This window comes from Phallusia mammillata, chromosome 7 (genome assembly GCF_965637545.1).
Source record: "Phallusia mammillata chromosome 7, kaPhaMamm4.hap1.1, whole genome shotgun sequence".
NCBI classification, from domain to species: Eukaryota; Metazoa; Chordata; class Ascidiacea; order Phlebobranchia; family Ascidiidae; genus Phallusia; species Phallusia mammillata.
Window position 1 is genome coordinate 14,523,532 of NC_137258.1, and position 23,023 is coordinate 14,546,554.

Here is a 23,023-nt window from a genome sequence, read left to right on the forward strand (position 1 = left end):
TCGGGTTTTTTTTCGTAGATGGCAGAGTGCTTCGAGGCAAAGTGTTGACACAGCGATGCATTGTCGCTGTGTTGGCTGAAATTGTTCGTTTGGAAAGTGTTCCAGATGGTTCGGTGACCCGACCAACGCGTACAAAATTTGTTTTTTGTTTGCCCCACGTACTGGCACTTACACAGCAAACACCCCCCTAAGATGGGTATTTTTTTTTGAATTTTAAGTGTCAATTGCATTGTTACAGGAGAGTATTAATCTATATACTGAAAGCTAGAGAATATCGTGTGCTTGCTTAGCTTTTTAAGTTCTTTATCACACCTTGTCTTCACTTTAAGCATTCATAAATTCGTTGTTTTTTGTTCAGTAATAAAAGCTGTCTGAAATAGTTTGTCATGCTTTAGAATTACTGTAAAAGTTTTTGTACCAACACCAATATTTTTGGGAAACTCAAAACAAAAGCTAGTTAAAACAAACAAAAGAGTCATTTAACACAGTAAGTCACTGCTGTAGTCCGGGGACCCCTGGGGCAATTTCTCCCATCTATCTTGATTCTTTGCTAGTCTGTTGTATTCCTTGATCTATTTTCCTGTCCACCCCTGAACATTGCCAAAGCCAGTTCGTTCTGGGCCTGCCTTGTCTTCTTATTCCCTCGTCGGTCCTGTGCATGATGGTGATGTAAGAGTTCTATGGCGACATGTTACATGGCTAACCCATTAAAGCTATGTTAAACAAGATTGGCAACAGTATGCACTCTTGAAATACTCCAAAGTCTTAAACTATTTTAGTGCACTTCCATTGGTTAACACAGCATTGATGACCTTTATATTATACAGTGATTTGATCAGGAGGATCAGGAAGAGACTGATACTATGTTTCTTCATGGTGCTCCACAGGGCCTCTGTGACCAAGTTCTTGATGGTGGTCTCTTTTTTTCACCTAGTATTCAATCTGTTAGACCAGTGGTTCACAAGACTGTAGACTGTACCATCATGTCCTTCCCTTGTTTGTTCTTCAGATAAGACACTCTTGATTTGAGGTATTAGTTTACCTTTTTTGGTATCATGACTATCAAATATTGTGTCCACGTGGGCCACACTTATCTCATATGTATTCAAGATCTCCTGTGTTATCCAGCAAGGCTTGTTTCTGGTTCCAGTTTTCATCACAGTCGCATTCATGATTTTAGAGAACTCAGATGTTAATTCTTGAACATTATTTTCCAACAGTGCATCAAATCTGCTTTCAATCTTTATTTCAAACCCCTTTCTGCAACCTGGCTCTTCAAACGACAAAGGAAAAATACTCTTTTTAAACAAAAATATAAATCAGTGACAGGGCGTCAGTGAATCAGTGACAGGGTGTCAGTAAATCTGTGACAGGGTGTCAAAATCAGTGACAGGGCGTCAGTGAATCAGTGACAGGGCGTCAGTGAATCAGTGACAGGGCGTCAGTGAATCAGTGACAGGGTGTCAGTAAATCTGTGACAGGGTGTCAGTAAATTTGTGACAGGGTGTCAGTAAATTTGTGACAGGGTGTCAGTAAATCTGTGACAGGGTGTCATTGACAGGCGATAGGTGACAGCCTGTCACTGATTTGCCACAACCCCGCCTCTTCCTTTTCAGCCGCCATTACGCTTCAATTTGCTTCAACCGTGACGGCCAGTAGCGCAATCCAGGGTTTATAGAGATCAGTGCCTGTCACTGATTTAATGGCGCCCTGTCACTGATTTAGTGACGCCCTGTCACCACTGATCTCTATAAACACTGGATTGCGCTACTCCGTTGAACGGTTGGGTGATTTTTGAAGCAAATTGAAGCGTAATGGCGGCTGAAAAGGAAGCCCCAAAAATGCATTGCGGGCAATGGGGAGAGAGTGGAAAAATGACGATAATTTTTATTCTAGGCATTTGTGTAGCGATTTTTACAGATTTTTGCATATGATTTGTAGATTAATAGGACGCATGTATTCCAGTGTGTAATAAGCAATAAATATGCGTAGATTGATTGTGATGTGTATTAGTGTATGTGTACTGGGAATACATTATTCAGTTAATGTTGAAATAAATCATTATTAAGTGGTAATAAATGTTTTATTGTGCAATATAAGTAGTTTACATGCATTTATTAATATTTAAGACACAAATCCAACAAGGATGGCTATTTTCTTCACACAAGACGATGTGATACTTTATTTAGCATCACCTTGTGCTGATCCAAACTGCTGTTTTTGATTGTCAGCAAACTCTTGGAGCTAAAATATGGCTATTTAAAAGTTTTTTTGTAGTAGGTTCAACATTATTTTGCTTCTATGTTACAAACCATAAATCTAGTAAGCTCACAATTAGCTCATTTAATCTACCCTTTTCAGTTTGCAACCAACATGTGTTGAATAAATTTTTTCTAATGTTGTGAATTCTCAAACTACAAACTCTTAACAAAATTCTAATATCTCAAAGGGATACATGTGCATATAAATGCATTTAAGACATCATAGCAGTTAGGGTGGACAAGTTTAACTACCCAAATGAATTGCCTATTTATGTACTATTTCAGTCAGAATCATGAAATATTGTTTTTATTGATTTTAATATGCAATTTTCTGCAAAAACACACCTGCATACCAGTTATCACTTAAATTCTTGCTAAACAGGACTGAAGGCAACAAATACACCAGCCAAGTTCATACAGATATCCTGTATTTTTTGTCAGATGATCACCATTATAACAGATGGTGCACTCACAAAATAAAATAAAAAACAACCTCAAAGATGTTTAAGTTTAAAATGTGCAGCATATCATGTTACAGGCAGTGTCAGAAATGATTACAAAACATACACAGTGGAAGTAGAACAGTATACACACAACAAATATTTAATCTGATTTCAATTCCTCTGTAGTGTATTTGTTGTCGAAAAAGGCTGGATTGTAATCTTGCACTGTCATAAAGCTTGAGGGTTTGGGAGGAGACTGAAACATTCCAGTGGAATTTTACCAGAGACAATAAAGGTTGCTTATTGGAGAAATATAAACCCTATTATGTCTGAAATGTTTGGAAACAATTTTATCATAAATGTAAAATGGAATTGCTAAATTTCATAATATCACCATGGCAAGATAATAAAGACCCAAACTCAATCGAGAAAAAAAAGTCAAATAGTTGAAATATTATTTTAGTTTTTTGTGATTTTAATCAAAACGTTATTCCACATGTTGGTCAGAATTTCCTGAAGTTTGATAACAGTCAAAAACAGCAGTTTGGATTAGCACAAGGTAATGTCACACAAAGAATTAAATCATCTTGTGTAAAGGAAGTAGCCATCTTGTTGGATTCATGTCTAAAATACTTAAAAAAGCACGCAAACCACTTATATTGCATAATAGAACATTTATTTCCACTTAGTAATGATTTATTTCAACACTAACTTAATAACGTATATCCAGTACACCTACACTAATACACATCACAGTCAATCTACGCATATTTATAGGTTATTACACACTGGAATACATGCGTCCTATTAATCTACAAATCATATCTGCAAAAATCGCTATACAAATGCCTAAAACAAAAATTATCGTCATTTTTCCACTCTCTCCCCATTGCACGCAATGCATTTTTGGGGCTTCCTTTTCAGCCGCCATTACGCTTCAATTTGCTTCAACCGTGACGGCCAGTAGCGCAATCCAGGCTTTATAGAGATCAGTGCCTGTCACTGATTTAGTGACACCCCAGCCCTGTCATTGACGCCTGTCACTAACAGTGACAAGTGTCATGAAAAAGTCACAACCCCTGTTGGGAAAAATGACGACAATTTTTGTTTTAGGCGTTTGTGTAGCGATTTTTGCAGATATGATTTGTAGATTAATAGGCTGCATGTATTCCAGTGTGTAATAACCAATAAATATGCGTAGATTGACTGTGATGTGTATTAGTGTATGTGTACTGGTAATACATTATTCAGTTAATGTTGAAATAAATCGTTATTAAGTGGTAATAAATGTTTTATTGTGCAGTATAAGTAGTTCACATGTACTTACTAATATTTAAGACACAAATTCAACAAGAATGGCTATTTTCTTCACAGAAGACAATTCAATTCAATGGTTTATTTGTCACGATTTCGTGTAACAGTAACAAAGAAAATTGCACAACAAGTAACTACGTGACAGGTCAACAAAAGGCCAATCATTGGCCGCCAAGTCATTGACCCATTATCGTCTATTTGGAATAACGATAAAAAAAACGAAGATCGATAAAAAACGAAGATCGACTTTATTTAGCATCACCTTGTGCTCATCCAAACGGTTGTTTTTGATTGGCAGCAAAGTCTTGGAGCTAAAATATGGGTGTTTTAAAGTTTTTTTGTAGTACGTTCAACATTATTTTGCTTCTATGTTACAAACCATAAATCTAGTAAGCTCACAATTAGCTCATTTAATCTACCCTTTTCAGTTTACAACCACCATGTGTTGAATAAATTTTTTTGTAATGTTGTGAATTTTCAAACTACACACTCTTAACAAAATTGCAATATCTCAAAGAGATACATGTGCATATAAATTCATTTAAGACATCATAGCGGTTAAGGGTGGACAAGTATAACTACCCAAATGAGTTGCCTATTTATGTGCTATTTCAGTCAGAATCATGAAATATTGTTTTTATTCTACTTAATAAGCAATTTTCTGCAAAAACACACCTGTACACCAGTTATCACTTAAATTCTTGCTAAACAGGACTGAAGGCAACAAATACACCAGTCAAGTTCATACAGATATCCTGTATTTTTTGTCAGATGATCACCATTATTGGTGAGCCCATTATAACAGATGGTGCATTCACAAAAAAAAAACACCCAAAGTTGTTTAAGTTTAAAATATGCAGCATATCATGTTACAGGCGGTGTCAGAAATGATTACAAAACATACACAGTGGAAGTAGAACAGTATACACACAAAAAATATTTAATCTGATTCCAATCCCTTCATAGTGTATTTGTTGTCGAAAAAAGCTGTATTGCAATCTTGCAGTGTCATAAAGCTTGAGGGTTTGGGAGGAGACTGAAACATTCCAATGGAATTTTACCAGAGACAATTAAGGTTGCTTATTGGAGAAATATAAACCCTATTATGTCTGAAATGTTTGGAAATATAATAAAGACCCAAACCAAATGCACTCAATCGAGAAAAAAAAGTCAAATAGTGTTAAAATAGTTGAAATATTAATTTAGTTTTTTGTGATTTAATTAAAACGATATTCCACATGTTGGTCAGAATTTCCTGAAGTTTGATAACAGTCAAAAACAGCAGTTTGGATTAGCACAAGGTAATGTCACACAAAGAATTACATCATCTTGTGTGAAGGAAGTAGCCATCTTGTTGGATTCATGTCTAAAATACTTAAAAAGCACGAAAACTACTTACATTGCACAATAAAACATTTATTTCCACTTAGTAATGATTTATTTCAACACTAACTTAATAACGTATATCCAGTACACCTACACTAATACACATCACAGTCAATCTACGTATATTTATAGGTTATTACACACTGGAATACATGCGTCCTATTAAGCTACCAATCATATCTGCAAAAATCGCTATAAAAATGCCTAAAATAAAATTTATCGACATTTTTCCACTCTCTCCCCATTGCCCGCAATGCATTTTTGGGGCTTCCTTTTCAGCCGCCATTACGCTTCAATTTGCTTCAACCGTGACGGCCAGTAACGCAATCCAGGGTTTATAGAGATCAGTGGAGGGGGGCTTTTAACCAGCAGGATACCATGTTGTATTATCAACAAAATTTTAGTTTGTTTGAATAATGCAATCAAAAATGAGAAGCGAACATCTTAAATGATCGAAGGGCATGGTCACCTGCTAACATAACGAACGGTTAACACATATTCAATCAGTTTTTGGAGACCAACTCGAAATTGCATCCATTACCAACGTGCAAAGTTATAGTTCATTCCAATGAGCCAATTAAGCATGAGAAGCGAACATCTTCAATGATCAAATGGCACGACTGCCCGACAACATAACCGCGCATTCGGACCATAGAAACGGGAAAGACCTACCGGCGCTAAAAAACGAACGGTTAACACATATTCAATCAGTTTTTGCAGACCAACTTCACATTGCATTAGCAACGTGCAAAATTTTAGTTTGTTGGAATAAAGCAATCAAAAATGAGAAGCGAACATCTTAAATGATCGAAGGGCATGATCGCCCGCTAACATAACGAGTTCGCACTATAGAAACGGGAAAGACCTGCCGGCGCTAAATAACGAACGGTTAGCACATATTCAATCAGTTTTTGCAGACCAACTCGAAATTGCATCCATTACCAACGTGCAAAGTTATAGTTCATTCCAATGAGTCAATCAAAAATGATAAGCGAACATCTTCAATGATCGAAGGGCATGACTGCCCGACAACATAACGCTTTCGCACGATGGAAACGGGAAATACCTACCAGCGCTAAAAAACGAACGGTTAGCACATATTCAATCAGTTTTTGCTGACCAACTAGAAATTGCATCCAGTGCAAACGTGCAAGGTTATGGCTTGTTCCAATTAGCCAATCGAAAATGAGAAGTGAACATCTTAAATGATCGAAGGGCATGACCGACCGCCAACATAACGAATTCGCACATTAGAAACGGGAAAGCCGTGTCGACTCTAAAAACGGTTTAACATGCAATTAATCAGCTTCTACAGAATAACATGAAACACCAGGTTACGAAATTTCAGAAATCTATCATATACATAAGCGTGTGGATATATGTCTTGTGTTTATAAACAGACTAGACTTCAGTGCCGTGCTATGTTTGCAACCCCGATGTGCTTTTCTATCACGAGTCGATTAAGTATGCATTTGTTTTGACTTAGGTTTTATTTGGCCATAAAAATTGGAAACCTCACTTCAGGACAAAGGACAAACCTAAACGTGTCAAGAAATTACTTTTTTACGGAATAATGCCCATTGTTACTGATTATATGCAAGAACTTTTGCACGCGCGGCACACACACTGCAAACAGGAGATAATTGCCGCATGTAGTGCAGTTATGCTTTCATGCACATTGACTTATTTGTAGTGAAATACCCAGTGGTGATTACAAAAAAGCTTTGAGGGAAAATAAACACATTATTTGTTTGTTTAATATATTTTCGCATTAGAAAAAAATCTACATGTCTTTAAAAAATTGAAAAAGGTCTCTCACGTAAAGCGTTCTGCTGTAAAAATGCGCGAAGGGTGTGTCGTAACGGCAACGGGATAGAAAAGAGTAAGCTCTGGGCTACAACATGGTATCCTGCTGGTTAAAAGCTCCCCTCCGGAACAGTTTCAAAATCAAGGTTGTTTACGGCTAATTTTTGCGTTTTTTGACACTGAGAGCTATATGATTTCTATTAATGACAAAAAAATCGAAAAAATGTCACAATGGACGCACAAGATTTTGCATGGTTCCATTTTATTTTGAGTATTTATATTTTTTGACGCGTGATCACATTAAAATGCTCTTTATCATGTCATTTTTTCGTTTTTGAATTGTGTTTTACATTAAAATAACAACTTTAGTAATGGATCAAAACCATTAACAGCATGGCTTAACCTGACGATCACTGTTTGCCTTTTTAACTAGAGTAGAGTAAAACCAATGGACAATAAAATCCGTTGAAAATGCCGCCCTAAGTAGACTGCAGCAAATTTTGAAATAGTTTCATGTTCAAGCAATCTTTTCAATAAAAATAATTACAAATAATGTGCCGCGTCTCAGAAGTTCTATATTGCTCGAGAAAGAAGCCTCACTGTCTCAGCGTTAAGGCCAAAAATAAAAGACAAAAAATGGAGAACAAATGTATTAGGTAAATAACAGATCAATAGCCGCCTCAAAATTGAACTTTTCGAGCTTTCGTTCAAGCACTCGAAATCTAACAAGCGGTATCCTTTTGACATTACAACTGGCATCATAAATGTTTCATCTTGCAACGAGTTGTACCGAGTAACAGCACTGTCATCAGCTCTTTCACTTTTCCGAGATGAAATCTTCAAGTGCAGATCTTTTTACTGTTTTGGCATTTTATTTTTGCAGTTATTCACAACAGTATTGGTAAGCTATGCTATAGTAATAGAGTCAAAGGTATCTGTTAATGAGCAATTAGACTACTGGTTCACTAAGCCAAGTGTTTGCCTAGAAAAATATAATCATGAGTAAAGCTTTTTCTAGCTCGAAAAATTTCTAGCACAAAGAGCAACACCTTCTCATACCACAACCTCACTGATACTGAGTTCATCAGAAAAACAAAGATCAGTTTCTCGCTCCAGCGAAAACCTGTTGGAAATGGTTGAATCTAGCTGTTTGAGTTATTTTTTTCTTCAAGGGACTTGTGTTTGTAAGAGACAACCATGTTCTGTGTGCTTTACAACTGGGGGTGCCCCTGAAGGTCTTAGGTGCCTCACTTTGAAGTGAGTTTTGATAAATAAAAAAATTGAATTATGAAAAAAGGCTTACAGATTCAGAATCCTGATAAAATTTTCTTTTTTATAAGAACAAAAAACGTTTTTTGAAAAATATTGACTTTTATCCAGAAGTGTTTTTGCCGCCCCTGGCGCAGAGCCAGAACCGCCAAGTGGCTGCTACGCCACTGATTGCACTGGGCAACAAAAAATTATTTTTTTACTGGTGTCTGTAATGTTTTAACTGAATTTGACTAATTCTAGTGCCCTGATTTCAAAAATGCAATCGGTTTATCTGTATCACGTCTAGTTTTCCTGTTATGGTACATCGACGTTTGAAAAACAATCTATATGTATACACTATAGGGAAACTGGTTTTGAGTATTTTATTTGGAATTAACGTTTTTGCAAGAACGAAATTTCGAATTTAATTTTAAATGTAACAGCTGGACACTCCTAACAAACAAAATTCAACACAAAAATAAAAAAAATGTTTCAAATTTGTAAGTTATCAGGTATAGGCCTACACATGTACTTTGGTAACTTTCGGAACCGAATGGCAGCAAATCGTCCCGTTTAATTAACCAACAGCAGTTAGCCAGGACCACTTTATTCCCTCTTCCCTGACACGTTTCGTTTTACTGATATCCTGTTGAAACCTTTCAGCTTAATTCTCATAATTTATATCCCCTACGTTTTATAGGAAGTGTAGCTTTGTATTTATTTTCGTACCGAATTTTTCAGACTGCTTAATAACTTTGTTATGTAGCCTACTCATTCTAATAATTTCAGTCCCTTTCTACTGTTTTTGTCCATTACTGCAATATTCCAATCAACATTAGGTAAGTGGAGCGCATTGCTTGTCCTAAACCCCCAAAGTCACATCAAAGTGTGCAAGATATGCACATTTGATACTTTTTTTTTCTCGTTTTAGTTGTGTTGTATGGGTATTCACCAGTAATGTAGCATAAAACATCTTGGTAATTCATGCAACACCTTATAGATGACCTAGCCACTATTAATTTTAGTATTACCACGTTGCTTTACTAGTCTGAAAATCACTCCATAAAACACGTTTAGTTTAAAGTTACCGCTAGCCCGCACTAACCATTTTTAGACAGAGCATAAGCATAGAAGGCATATTCATGCTATGAAATTGACTGGACTGTAGGAAATTGATGTGTATAATGTAACAAAACTTTAACAAACACATAAAAGCATGATTTTAAAGTCATTGAATCAATATGGTCATGAATTTTGATTTTGTAAATAACTTAAGAAGTTGATCTGATTGAAGAAAACCGTAATGATTTTTGAAATCAGCACCCCAAAATTAGTCAATATCAGTTTTAACATTAAAGACACCAAAAATTGTGTTGGCCAGTGTTGTCAATCGCAAATTTGGTACAGTTGACTTGTTGCTAGAAGCTCAAGTGATGGCTCATTTTAAAGGTATGAATGTAGAGAACAACATTTGTAAATTTCATGGAGTAGCGATGAAGTTTAGGGCCAGCGCACATTGAATATTATTTGGGTGGAATTTTATCGGTTTTGGGATGTCGGTTACGAATTTTCGATAGTGTATTAGTGCTGATTCCCTGTTGCTAGAAGCTCGAGTGATGGCTTATTTTAAAGGTATGATTGTAGAGAATAATATTTGCAAATTTCATGGAGTAGCGATGAAGTTTAGGGCCAGACCCGAATATTGTTTGGATGGTATTATTTCGGTTTTGGGATGTCGGTTATGAATTTTCGATAGTGTATTAGTGCTGCGTTCCCGTTGCCAGAAGCTCGGGTAATGGCTCATTTTAAAGGTATGGGTGTAAAGAATAATATTTGCAAATTCCAATACACTGCGTTAAATTTTAGTACCAGCGCACATCGGATATTGTTGGGGGTGAATATGGCATATTGTTATTAATATTTCGACTTGACTCCCCGTTGCTAGATCATTGTGTCTGGGCTTATTCTGAAGCATGTGTTTAGGTCTTTAGGAGAAGACACTACAAGGCATTTTATGGAGTACCCCTGGCGTTAAGACGTTCATTTCGATAAATATTAATTTCAACATACGCGTTTTAATAACTGAAAAACAATTTTTTTTCGAAAGTTTGTGCGCTGAAACGCTTTAAAAGCGTAGAATATTGTATCAAAATTTCAGTACCGTATCTTTTTTAGTTTTAGCGCAATAGCGATTACTATCTAGCTTCACTCTGGTGGCTTCCTTTCTATGAATACCACTGAACCTATAAACACTGGATTGCGCTACTGCTCGTCACGGTTGAAGCAAATTGAAGCGTAATGGCGGCTGCAAAAGGAAGCCCCAAAAATGCATTGCGGGCAATGGGGAGAGAGTGGAAAAATGTCGATAAATTTTGTTTTAGGCATTTGTATAGCGATTTTTGCAGATATGATTTGTAGTTTAATAGGACGCATCTATTCCAGTGTGAAATAACCTATAAATACGCGTAGATTGACTGTGAGATGCATGTATGTGACTGGAAATTAAAACGTTTTTAAGTTAGTGTTGAAATAAATCATTACTGGGTGGTAATAAATGTTTTCTCGTGCAATATAAGAAATTTTCGTGCTTTTTTGAGTATTTAGGACTTAAATCCCACAAATCACAGTAGGCCTACGCCAGGCCCATTGAAGGGGCTATACCGAATCAGTGCTTATTTTAAATCCCACAAGTGCTTATTTTCTTCACACAAGATGATGTGATACTTTGTATGATCTTCCCAAACCCTCAAGCTTCACAACACTGCAAGATTACAGTACGGCCTTCTTCTACAACAAATACGCTATATGGAGGAATTGGAATCACATTAGATATTTTTTTGTATATACTGTTTTAATAGCACTGTGTATGTTTTGTAATCATTTTTGAAACATAGCCTGTAACATGATATGCTGCACATTTTAAACTTAATTACCAACTTAAATTTTTCATGTCTGGTGAATGCACTATCTATAGTGATGTATCTGACAATAAATGCAGGATATCTGTACGAACTTGCTATATAGTGCATTTGTAATCATTGCCTTCATTCCTGTTTTGCAAGAAAGAATTTAAGTGTTGGAGTGTTGTGTAGGCATGTTTTCTGCAGAAAATGGCTCATTGAATGGAAATGAAATGGAAATAAAACAATATCTCTGTTGCGATTTTAGGTGCTGTTGCGAATAAGATATATCGCTGTGTAACTAGTTTAGCAACTTAGAAGTTAAGGAAAGAAAATACGCGATCTGACTACACGAGAGTATAACAAAACAATACTTAAGAGCGTTAGTAAAATTTATTAACAGACGTTATAGAAAATATAAGTAACTTAAACAAAACACCACACACAATTACTTACTTTGCAGCAAGGCAATCTTGAACAAACGACGTACACAAAGTGGTTACTATTTTAACAGTGAGTGAGCAGGAGCTAAATACTTTTTGCATGAATATTTATAGTGAGAAGTTAACGTGTTGTTTTGACCTGGGGCGAAGGTATGTCGCCCCGAAACAAAGAAATAATTACTGTGATAAAAAGGGTGTAAGAAAAAGGTTTTATGGTGGTGACGAGATAAGGGCGTTACACTTTTAGAAGTCAGTCGGCTAACATAAAACGGAGATAATTACTGATGTTAGAAGCCGTCTGTAAAGGTTCGATACATAAAATACACATTGAAATATACTACAAAATAATAAACACATTGATACATCTCTGACTAAAAAAAAGTACCATACATAAAAGGCATCTCATTTGGGTGTGAGGTCTTAAATGCATTTATGTACATGTATCTCTTTGAGATTTTGGAGTTTAGTTAAGTTTGAGAATTCAAAACATTTTGACAAAAATTTATTCTACACATGTTGATTACAAACTGAAAAGGTTACATTAAATAAGCTAAAAAAAATTTGAGCATACTATAGGTATACAGTTTGTAGCATGTTGAATCTGCTACAACAAACTTTTAAACAGTCACATTTTGGTTCCAAGACTTTGGTGACAATCAAAAACAGCAGTTTGGATCAGCACAAGATGATGTTAAATGAAGTATCACATCATCATGTGTAAAGGAAAGAGCCATTCTTGTTGGATTTATGTCTTAAATATAGAGGAACGCATGTAAACTACTCATATTGCACAAAAAAACATGTATTACAACTCAGTAAAGACTTATATCAACACTAACTTAAAAACGTTTTAATTCCCAGTACACATACATACACCTCACAGTATCTATACGCGTATTTATTGGTTATTACACACTGGAATACATGCGTCCTACTAAACTACAAATCACATCTGCAAAAACCGCTACAAAATTGCTTAAAACAAGATTTATCGACATTTTCCACTCCCTCCCCATTGCCCGCAATGCATTTTTGGGGCTTCCTTTGCAACCGCCATTACGCTTTAATTTGCCACAAAAATCACCCAACCGTTCAACCATAGAATTCTGGTAGAGCTCATAGAGCAGGGGTGGCCAACCGGCCAAAGCCTAAGAGCCATATTTTTTATTGTGTTACCACAAAGAGCCACATTATACACATAAGCACATTTGTTAAATGACTCGTCCCTTCCTCACACACGGAGACCTGTGCTTAGCCAGATATATTCTAAATGTCGCACACCAACATAATAATGACACAATTTGACTTGTACAGACCACGGGCCAGTCATTTTCAACAATAAATGGTCAGTGCAAACACTGTCTCTCACACAAAACTTTCATTTCAAAGAATCCATCAAACAAAAACATATGAATTAAAATACCCCTTTTTTCTCATTCTATAAATAACGTGCGGTGAGATTCATTTCTGGTGAATTGCTAAAATCTTTTTTCACTGCCAATTTGAAGGCTAACTTGACAAAAATTGTTTATTTAAAAGATTTTCCCTGCTGAAAAAACTTGCGGTGTTTTCATCTAACGCGCACGCGCCCCAAACACCTAACGCGCATGTGCCCCAAGTGCAAAGTGGCGAAACTAAATTCATTGCGACGTCATTAATGTATTCACCACCAACAATCGCTCAATTCAAACCCAACACAAACTGCCGATAAAATATAACGTTCGTCATAACCCGAAAAACAACGGATTGGAACATTATTTACTTTGGAACACATTTGTTGTAAATATCGCTGTTGCTTCGTGTCTCATTCGCATTGTACGCAACAATGAACAACCATTCATTGTTCACAATTAAATATATGCCATCCTAATCAAGCCGCTTGCCACATACAGTTGCAGTTTTAAGGCAAGGTTTGTGTCCATACCGATAATAAGTTTGTTCAAAAGCAAAATAGTTTTACTTTAAATTTAACGATTTTTGTACCAGATCGCCACATACTAACCCAAATATACACAATGGCCCCAAACTTCGACAACAACTAAAGAGCCGCATAAAACCAGGCGAAGAGCCGCATGCGCATGCGGCTTGCGAGCCGCGGGTTGGCCACCCCTGTCATAGAGCACTAATCTACGGTGGCCCACAAGTGCAATTCAACAACTTTTTGGCTGACATTAATTTTTTTTCAGTGCAAACATATTTTTTTGATGCAAACTTTTTTTTTTTCAGTGCAAACATTTTATTTTCGGTGCAAACATTTATTTTTCGATGCAAACATTTTATTTGCAATACAAACATTTATTTTTCAGTGCAAACATTTATTTTTCGATGCAAACATTTATTTTTCAGTGCAAAAATTTTTGTTTCGATGCAAACATTTTTTTTGGTGCAAACATTTTTTTTTCAGTGCAAACATTTATTTTTCAGTGCCAAAAAATTTGTAGGTTCCATTACAGGGTGTGTCACAATTTTTCAAAATTGTGGAAACGTGATAAACCTGTACATTACACAGGCAATTGGTTGCAATCCCTGGCCACTAAACAATTCAGTACTTTCTATAGTTAATAAAAATTATAATAACAAGTATGTTGTGGATTTAAAGTTAAGATGGATTGTTTTTTTGCACTTATCCACATTTACATTCTGTCTGTAGCCTACTCTCTGCACACCATGCCAAAAACCAAAACGCTGGAGTTGTTTGTCTTAGCTGCACTGTAGGACATGTAAAATGTTGTGTTGTTTTACGGTGAAGCTTGCTAATAGGCTTCATTGTCAAGCAATATAGGCTACATCACACTTCCTATTATTGTTTAGTTTAAAATAAAGGTCCAATACTTCTACCCTTGTGTTAACTTCTTAAAAAAAAAACCCAAATTGTCCGCCACATCGAACTATTTTGCTTTATAATGCCAAAGTGAAGTATTTTGCTATTTTGCTTCATATTGTCAAAGTGAAGTAGGTAAACCGACACATATATTTAATTTAAGTCCCGAAAATTCAGATAAATTAAAATCGATTTTATTTGTGCCCTATTAGAAAGTAGTCCTTTAGAAACCATTGCTGCATATGGCTTTATTGAGCCTTCTTCCTCCCGGCTACGCCTGAAACTGTACTCTCGCTTCGCTCTCACAGCCAGCTTAGCCCGCCCCCAATCTGTCCATGCTTAGCCCGTGTTAAATTTGTTAAACCATTAGTTGACCTTGTTTAGCTCGCTAAGTCCAGACTTAACCAGCTTAGACTTAGCCCCTGTTCAATGAACTACGTCAGTGATTCTCAACCGGGGCCCTCTGGGCCACGCGTGTCGGTTCACTAGAAACATTCGCCAAGATACATTAAGTAATTTTTTTCTTCGTGGCGTAACCCCTTTCTTTCGTAATGCACAAAATTAAGGATATGTTACAAATGTCTTGACTTTGGACTCGGTCTTCGTGGCACATTGGGGCCACCAAGTACCATACCTACTTGATTTGATGTGATTTTTCTTCAGCAATAAACTTTAACGATTCTGGAACTAAAAAGTTGATTTGCCGTTACCTATTTTTAGGATTCGGCTTTTTACCTAATTTCATGGCCATAGCAATTTGTAAAACGTGAGCACTGTACTTGTTAAGGTACGCATGGCCCATGTCTTAATATTTATGCCGTTTTTCTGTTTTATAGAAATTTATTACTACCCCTATAAATCCTGGACTTTAATTTAAGTAAGTTTTTTATCTGCGTTTTTTTGTGTGCAGGGGTCACTGGGTCCTAAGGGGTTACTTATTGGGGGCACAGGTCCTTAAGGTTACTTGAAGGGGGGCACGATCTATGAAAGGTTGAGAACCACCGCACTAAGCCATCGCTTAGCACACTTGGCCCGGACAAGGTCTGATTCAGAGTTGCAAGTCGGGCCGGGCTTTTCGGGCCGGGTTCGGGCCGGGTTCGGGCTTAGGTATTTGTGAGAAAACGGGCTTAAAACGGGCCTGACTTAACGTTCCGTGTCCGCCACTGTTTTTTAAATAAAATCACTCAGCTAAGTAACAATTCTCTAGCTTTGACCTAATGCCCACCCTCCTCTAAAACGTATTGTTTACCCCATTGTCTACTGTTGTTCATTGTGTTTGTTGTCTTTATCTTTTTTCTTTCTCATCCTTTGTTGCAAGGCTTTCGTGGATAGGCCTGTCAATCAAAATTTCGGGCCTAAACGGGCTTTGCAAAAACGTTTCGGGTTCGGGCCGGGCTTCGGGCTTATACTTTCGGGTTCGGGCCGGGTTCGGGCTCAAATTTCGGGCCCGCTTGCAACTCTGGTCTGATTACATCCTAAGCTCCGACTGTAGGCTGCACAATGCCTACCATGTCATTTTGCAATTTTTGACACGCCGTGTAAGTCCTAGGTGATGAAGCCATAAATGTTTGCTCAAAAAAAGTTTGCAACCAAAAAAAATTTTTGCACTGAAAAAAAAAATTTTTGTACTGAAAAATAAATGTTTGCACTGAAATAAAAATGTTTGCACTGAAAAATAAATGTTTGCATCGAAAAATAAATGTTTGCATCGAAAAATAAATGTTTGCACTGAAATAAAAATGTTTGCACTGAAAAATAAATGTTTGCACTGAAAAATAAATGTTTGCACCGAAAAATAAATGTTTGCACTGAAAAATAAATGTACGCCAAAAAAATGTTGAATTGCACTTGTGGGCCACCGTACTAATCCTCTATGTTAGAGCTACTAACACCATAACGCAAATGACAACCAAAGTCGATTAGCGGCTATAAATGGGTTGGATTGGGAAATAAGTTTTTAAATTTTTTTCATTATTAACTAATTTTTTGGGTTAGTTTTATTGCATTTTAAGTGCTAATACCTTACCCCGACCCTAATAGCCCAAACCGTGAGCATTTTTGGAGATATAACCAAATCGACTTTGGTTGTCATTTGCGCTATGGTGTTAGTAGCTCTACCTAGAATTCTATGGTTCAACCAAAGTTGCAAGTCGGGCCGGGCTTTTCGGGCCGGGTTCGGGCTTAGGTGTTTGTGAGAAAACGGGCCTGACTTTACGTTCCGTGTCCGCCATTGTTTTTTAAACAAAATCACTCAGTTAAGTAACAATTCTCTGGCTTTGACCTAATGCCCACCCTCCTCTAAAACGTATTGTTTACTCCATTGTCTACTACTGTCCATTGTGTTTGTTGTCTTTCTCTTTTTTCTTTCTCATCCTTATTGTTGCAAGGCTTTCTTGAATAGGCCTGTCAATCACAATTTCGGGCCTAAACGGGCTTTGCAAAAAACGTTTCGGGTACGGGCCGGGTTCGGGTTTAGATTTCGGGCCCGCTTGCAACTCTGGGTTCAACGAAATAGCGCAATCCAGTGTTTATGGAGATCAGTGGCGTAACCCCATCAACGAGTCCACTTGACCACGTGCTTGTGCGCCAATTTCAATCTGGTGACTTGACTTTTCAACAGTTGCATCATCCGTTACATTCATTTCTTTACAACAAATCTTAATCACAATGTTCAAGGTACCACAACAAAAGACAAACATTACGAAACAAACTTTTACCAAGTTGTTTCACGATGTCCCAATCCCAACCCAAACAAAAGGGTTGTAATTATGGTCCTGAACATGGTTGGTATTTTTGAAGCATCAAATAGCATCGAAAAGGGTCCGCAAACGTTGAGGACCACTGCTCTCAAATGAAAAGCTTACCTTCCGCAATGAATTACTTAACCTTGTGACAATTTACCGGGTGACGATCTGACAGTGGGGAAAAGTGTCTAACTAAAAGACTGGAGAGGTGTAGTCTAACAAGTTACAGATGTGTGTTGATTTATGTGATCAACAACAAAATATGTGTCACATTTGGAGTTGCAAAATGTGTTGCTGATGTTGCAACCAACATGTGATTTTAAAGTAAACATGTTCACGCCGCTTTAACTGGTCTGTGCGGCCGCAGGTTGTAAACCCCTGTTCTAAAGATTCTAATCCCGCTCGATATGAAACAGGAATTTTTGAGTAATATGAGTAATACATTTAACAAATTTGTCGTTCAACTGGTGTAATGCTGAACAAAATACTAGTTGTTTTTATCAAGAACTTGTATTTTAGCTAACGTTTCGCCCACCAGAACGGTAGGGCGTCATCAGAACAATGTTCTGATGAAGCCCTAAATATGCAACCTGGTGGACGAAACGCCTGTTCAGTATAATCTATGCGTAATACAGCCGATCCTAATCGGATGCCGGCGTGAGTCGTCACAGTACCTTACATAATGAGGAAAACCAACAGATTTTTGGACATAAATCGTTTTATGTTAAGGCCAGCAGCCCAGTACACAGCAAATTTTTCTGGTGGATTTTTTCGGTTGTCGTGTGACGTGTCACTGTCCACTGTCGTGTGTGTTTGGGCTATTAGTTTTCGATCGCGTCTTAGGTACTACTACACCTTTCGGATTCCTAGGACCTTGTCCGGTGGCTCAAACAGACACGTGGAGAATATATCGTAACAAATGTAAATTTCAAAGACTAGCGATAAATTTTAAAGCCAGCACACATCAAATATTTTAAGTGGATTTCTCCGTTTTCGGGTCTGGAGCTATGAACAGACTTGGGCAACTAGATAATTCTGGCTTTCATATTCTAGCCAAATGGCGGTAATTCTAATCTAATTTTAAAATATCAAGTAATCTCTGATTTAATGTACAGTTTTCCCAGTTTCTGAATAGTTAGCAGCGTTAGCTTCTCTCTGTTATGTGGACCAACCACCTGATTTGTTACAAACACTGCTTTGTTTTGTCCATATCCATACGTAACAAAATGTAATAGTGGAAGAAATGATTGCAATTTTTGCGAACAAACGTCATTTCGAAAAATATCGATGTTTGTGAACTTCTGTTTAAACTTTTAATTTAAATAACTGCCATATGTAAAAATAGTGTAGTGAGATGAGTACCTAAGTTAGCAACAAGCCAGGTTTTTTTTACGGTTTGGTTTGGGTGACCGCTAGGCCAGATTGGAAAGTTTTGTTTTTGCGCGGAGGATATTTTTTTCGTCAAAATAATTGCGCGGATTTTTGCGCAAAATTACAAATTTCTGCGCGGATTGATAGACTTTTGATTGACAGGTGGATTTAACGATTAACGCACTTTGCATGTAACGCCTGCAAGACTATCCAACCGACAAAAATAACAACTAAATAAAGTAATAAACACGACGAATCTTCAGTTTTGCTCTATTGCGCACGCAGCTGTTCTGCTAGATTCTACAATTTTTATTTTGATAACGATTCAAACATTTTGCTGATTTGTTTCATGGAGATATTTTATGACTGCCAAACTGCTCTTCAACGTTTTCAATCATTTGTAATACAGATAACATTATTTTATGTAACTTGTCTGGCCGACAGTCACTTTAATAGTCAAACTCCGTCCTAAAAACACAGATAAATGTACTTTTAACGACTACGCTAGCGAAATAGCAATGTTATGTCAAGCGTGACGATCGGTAAGTTTCGATGTGCTTGACTGATTTACGTGGATTGTTCGCGAAATAAGGCTTGTAACGACATAGAACTTCATTGTGCAACGAAAATATAAAATTTTAAAGAAAGTTTATTATAGTTACCTACGAAAGCTGTGCTAAGTTGCGCGGACAACATTTTTTTGCGCGGATTACACTTAAAAAGTCTAAATTTGCGCGGATTACAAGGGGAAATCCAAAAAAATTATTGGAGGATTTATCCTCCGCGCAGGCCATTCTTTCCAATCTGGCCGCTAGGTAGTTTTAAGAGACCACAAGTGTTTCACTTAAATACCAAAAAATAGCCATATTTGCTTTTTTCCAAATTTTGGGAAACCGCTGGAGAAATTTGGGGGACCGTTTCGGTCCCCCAAAACACCTTAAAAAAACACTGGCAACAAGTATGTGAAGTTTACTTGAATGTGTTAAAAATGTTATATATTGTGTCACGCCAAATGTTCAGTGAATGATGTCCTGAAATACAGTGTATCTAAAACAGTGGTTCTCAAACTGTGGTACGCCGGAACTTTTCAGGTGGTACGCAAGTAGCTTTCGGTGATACCTAATTTAAGTCGTATCTAAAATTGCCACTGACCCAACTGATCAGCCCGGGTTTGGGCGAAACTCTTTTTTTAGGACATTTATTAATTTGCTGAATATGCTAGCCAGGTCGACAAAATAGGCCTTTTTTGTTAGGTACATATTGGTCCTGCATAATTTTTTTGCCCATGCATTCCTAACATGGATAAATACTTGTTTAGACGCTGTTCGTATAAGTCAGTGATTCTCAAACAGTGTGCCGTGAGAGATTTCCAAGTGTGCCGCGAAATATTTCCTATTTTAAAATGTAAACATTCCGTCGTGTTTTAGGATTCCATGACGAAATACTGGTGTGCATGACACTGTTTTAAAGCTTATATTTTTGTTATTGGTAATGAAAAACATCCATAGCCACCAGAATAAAGTTTAAAATTAACATTCTTTAAACAACTTTTTTATGATTACCTACGAAGCGTGCCGCAAAAGAAAATTGTAGTTCTTTAGTGTGCCGCATGATTAAAAAGTTTGAGAACCACTGGTATAAGTAGAAAAAAAAACAGCAAACAAGATTCATTTGTCTCAGTATATTAAACCCACTTTTATGCCACTATATTTTGCAAAAACAAATTTATTTACACTTTTTTCTACTTATACGAACAGCTTCTAAACAAGTATTTATCTGTGATAGGAATGCTTGGTTATTTCAAGTACTGTATGTATGTTATGCAATATAATTTTGGGTCCCCTTCCCTGAAGGGGACACATTGATTTTACTCAAATTGTTTTTGTTTTTTTTCTTTTGTTTTTCTTTCATTTTTCTTCTCCCCAAAGTTTGCCCGACTCGTTTTTCCATCAAATGTTTGATGGATTTGGCTGAAATTTACACAGATGGTAGATGTAGTTATGTAGATGTGCATCCCACTTTGTTTTTGTTGATAACCCCAGTATTTACCCCGCTAGCCCCCTAAAATGGGTATTTTTCCCTGAAGTTTGTCCGACTCGATTTTCTATCAAATGTTTGATGGATTGGGCTGAAATTTACACAGATGGTAGATGTAGTTATGTAGATGTGCATCCCACTTTGTTTTTGTTGATAACCCCAGTATTTACCCCGCTAGCCCCCTAAAATGGATGAGTTTGTAAACAATGTCAGAATTGGCTAAAATTTGGATAGCTTGTAAAGTATGCCAATTATAGGTGTTGATTGTTCTGTTCAACCCTGTAGCCCTAACATTTACCCCACAAGCCCCCAAAGTGTAAAACGTATGTGTATGTTACTGGGCAACACAAACAAAAGATTTCTGTGACACAATAGTCTTACAAGGGCAAGCAGTTGTATGTTACTCGTTTGTGACTTTGTGGGTTGCTTGGTGGACGTTATTGCGCCATTGCAGTTCGGGGGTTGTTAACAGCCCTTTGACGTCAGAAACATTAATGGTTGTTGCTCAAAACACCTCTAGTGGTTGAAATTTTAAACGTTGGCAGATTAAACTGAATTTTTGCAGTACTATTGATTGAGTCATTGTGGTTTCCTACTTTTAAGTTTGTGTGTGTTGAACCTCCATTAGTTATCCTACTAGCCCCCTAAAATGGGTCAGTTTTTTAATTTAAATAGTTTGTACTCCATATAGCATATTTAAATATGCACAGTACCAGTCACTGTGTTTGTCTTCACAATACCGAACTTACTCATTGTTATCTATTGAAATGCATTATCTACAACTTTGCATGTGTGGGGACCAATGAGTTTTTGCTCGCAGAAACAACCAAGGTTATAAAATGATATGGGACCCAGTATAAAATATGTAAAGGAAGTATATTAATCTTTTGAAATAGGGTATAGTGTATGTGCAAGGGCAATATGTGCTAAGCCAGTGGTCTTCAACCTTTTTTATAGGCGACCCCAATTTAAGGGAAAATGAAATCAGAATTTACATGCGACCCCATTTTTTTCAAAAAAAAATGTTTTTAGTAATGCTGAACCGAAAGAACAATTACACAAACTGTACATAATTACAAACAAATATGGCGATACAAAAGTATTACGAAAAAAGTTTTTAAGGCGTTTCATTTAAGACATAAACCCAATTTTCAGAACACAAACTTGTCAGATTGTTCAACATTTAATTTGCACTGTTAGTGAGATGGTTGCGCCTGTATACTGTCCACAAGTTTTTGAAGCCACGGCTTGACTTTGCACAAGCTTAACCGCATGTCATGCTCCACTTCCAATCGATTACGATGTTTCGTTTTTAATACACTCATTGCACTAAATCCTGCTTCACACAGCCACGTGGTTAAAAACGGGATTAGAAAAATTTGGCATAGTTGGGTACGTTGCATAAATATATAACTATTCACTCGTTCTGGTGTCACCTTAAATAATACAAACGTATAGTGTTGAGTCATAATACACGTTGTCGAAACCCATTGTTGCGCGATAAAGGCATTTTGTGTTTTTCCACTACCACGATTTAATTGCAACAGGAGGTAGCAAGCTGTGCTACAAAACAAGAGCAAAAGTTGCGATCTAAAAGAACATAATATTAGTTTCATTTTCTGTAATCAATTTTAAAATGCGCTAAATTAAATTCGGCGACATTTCGCGACCCCAGAAAAAGTTTAGGCGACCCCACTTGGGGTTGCGACCCATAGGTTGACGACCACTGTGCTAAGCCACCCTTCTAGTCTAAAAATAAATCTATAAGTATAGGTGTAGAAATAATATCAATATCACATAAAAATGTAAGCTGGCCTCCATTATAAGCTGCACAACAGATTGAATATCATTACTTTTCTAAATTATTATGTTTTCTAAATTATCAGTTAGGTAGTGATTGTCCACTTGCTGACATTGAAACTATCAACTGTAACAAAAATTGTAAAAACATTTGGCAATATGTCGTAAACAAAATGATGAATGACCATAACTGTGTCAAGGTCAAAGGGTTATTGTCTGCATTACCACCACACAACAAGAGGTTTCTGCAAGACTACATACACAAATTGCAACTGTGCCAATTTTCTACTAGTACTTTAATACTTTCAGAAACCTTATTTTGTAATTTTTCTTCAAAGTTTAGAAATATTCGCATTATATTAATACTGTTACTTGATTGTGTATACACTATTGTTTAATTGGCAATCGTTATATATTTGCATAATTTGATATTTTTTTAAAGGTTT

The 23,023-nt window shown here is 36.7% G+C and overlaps 1 long non-coding RNA gene across 1 annotated transcript; it reads right to left on the bottom strand.

Annotated features, from left to right (window-relative positions):
• Positions 1-4,639: 4,639 nt before the first annotated feature.
• Positions 4,640-13,891, bottom strand: LOC145239309 (uncharacterized). The gene is made up of 2 exons (XR_013862280.1): positions 11,818-13,891; positions 4,640-8,047 (listed from the first exon to the last, which is right to left on the bottom strand). It is a non-coding gene; the product is annotated as an uncharacterized LOC145239309 (long non-coding RNA).
• Positions 13,892-23,023: the final 9,132 nt, after the last annotated feature.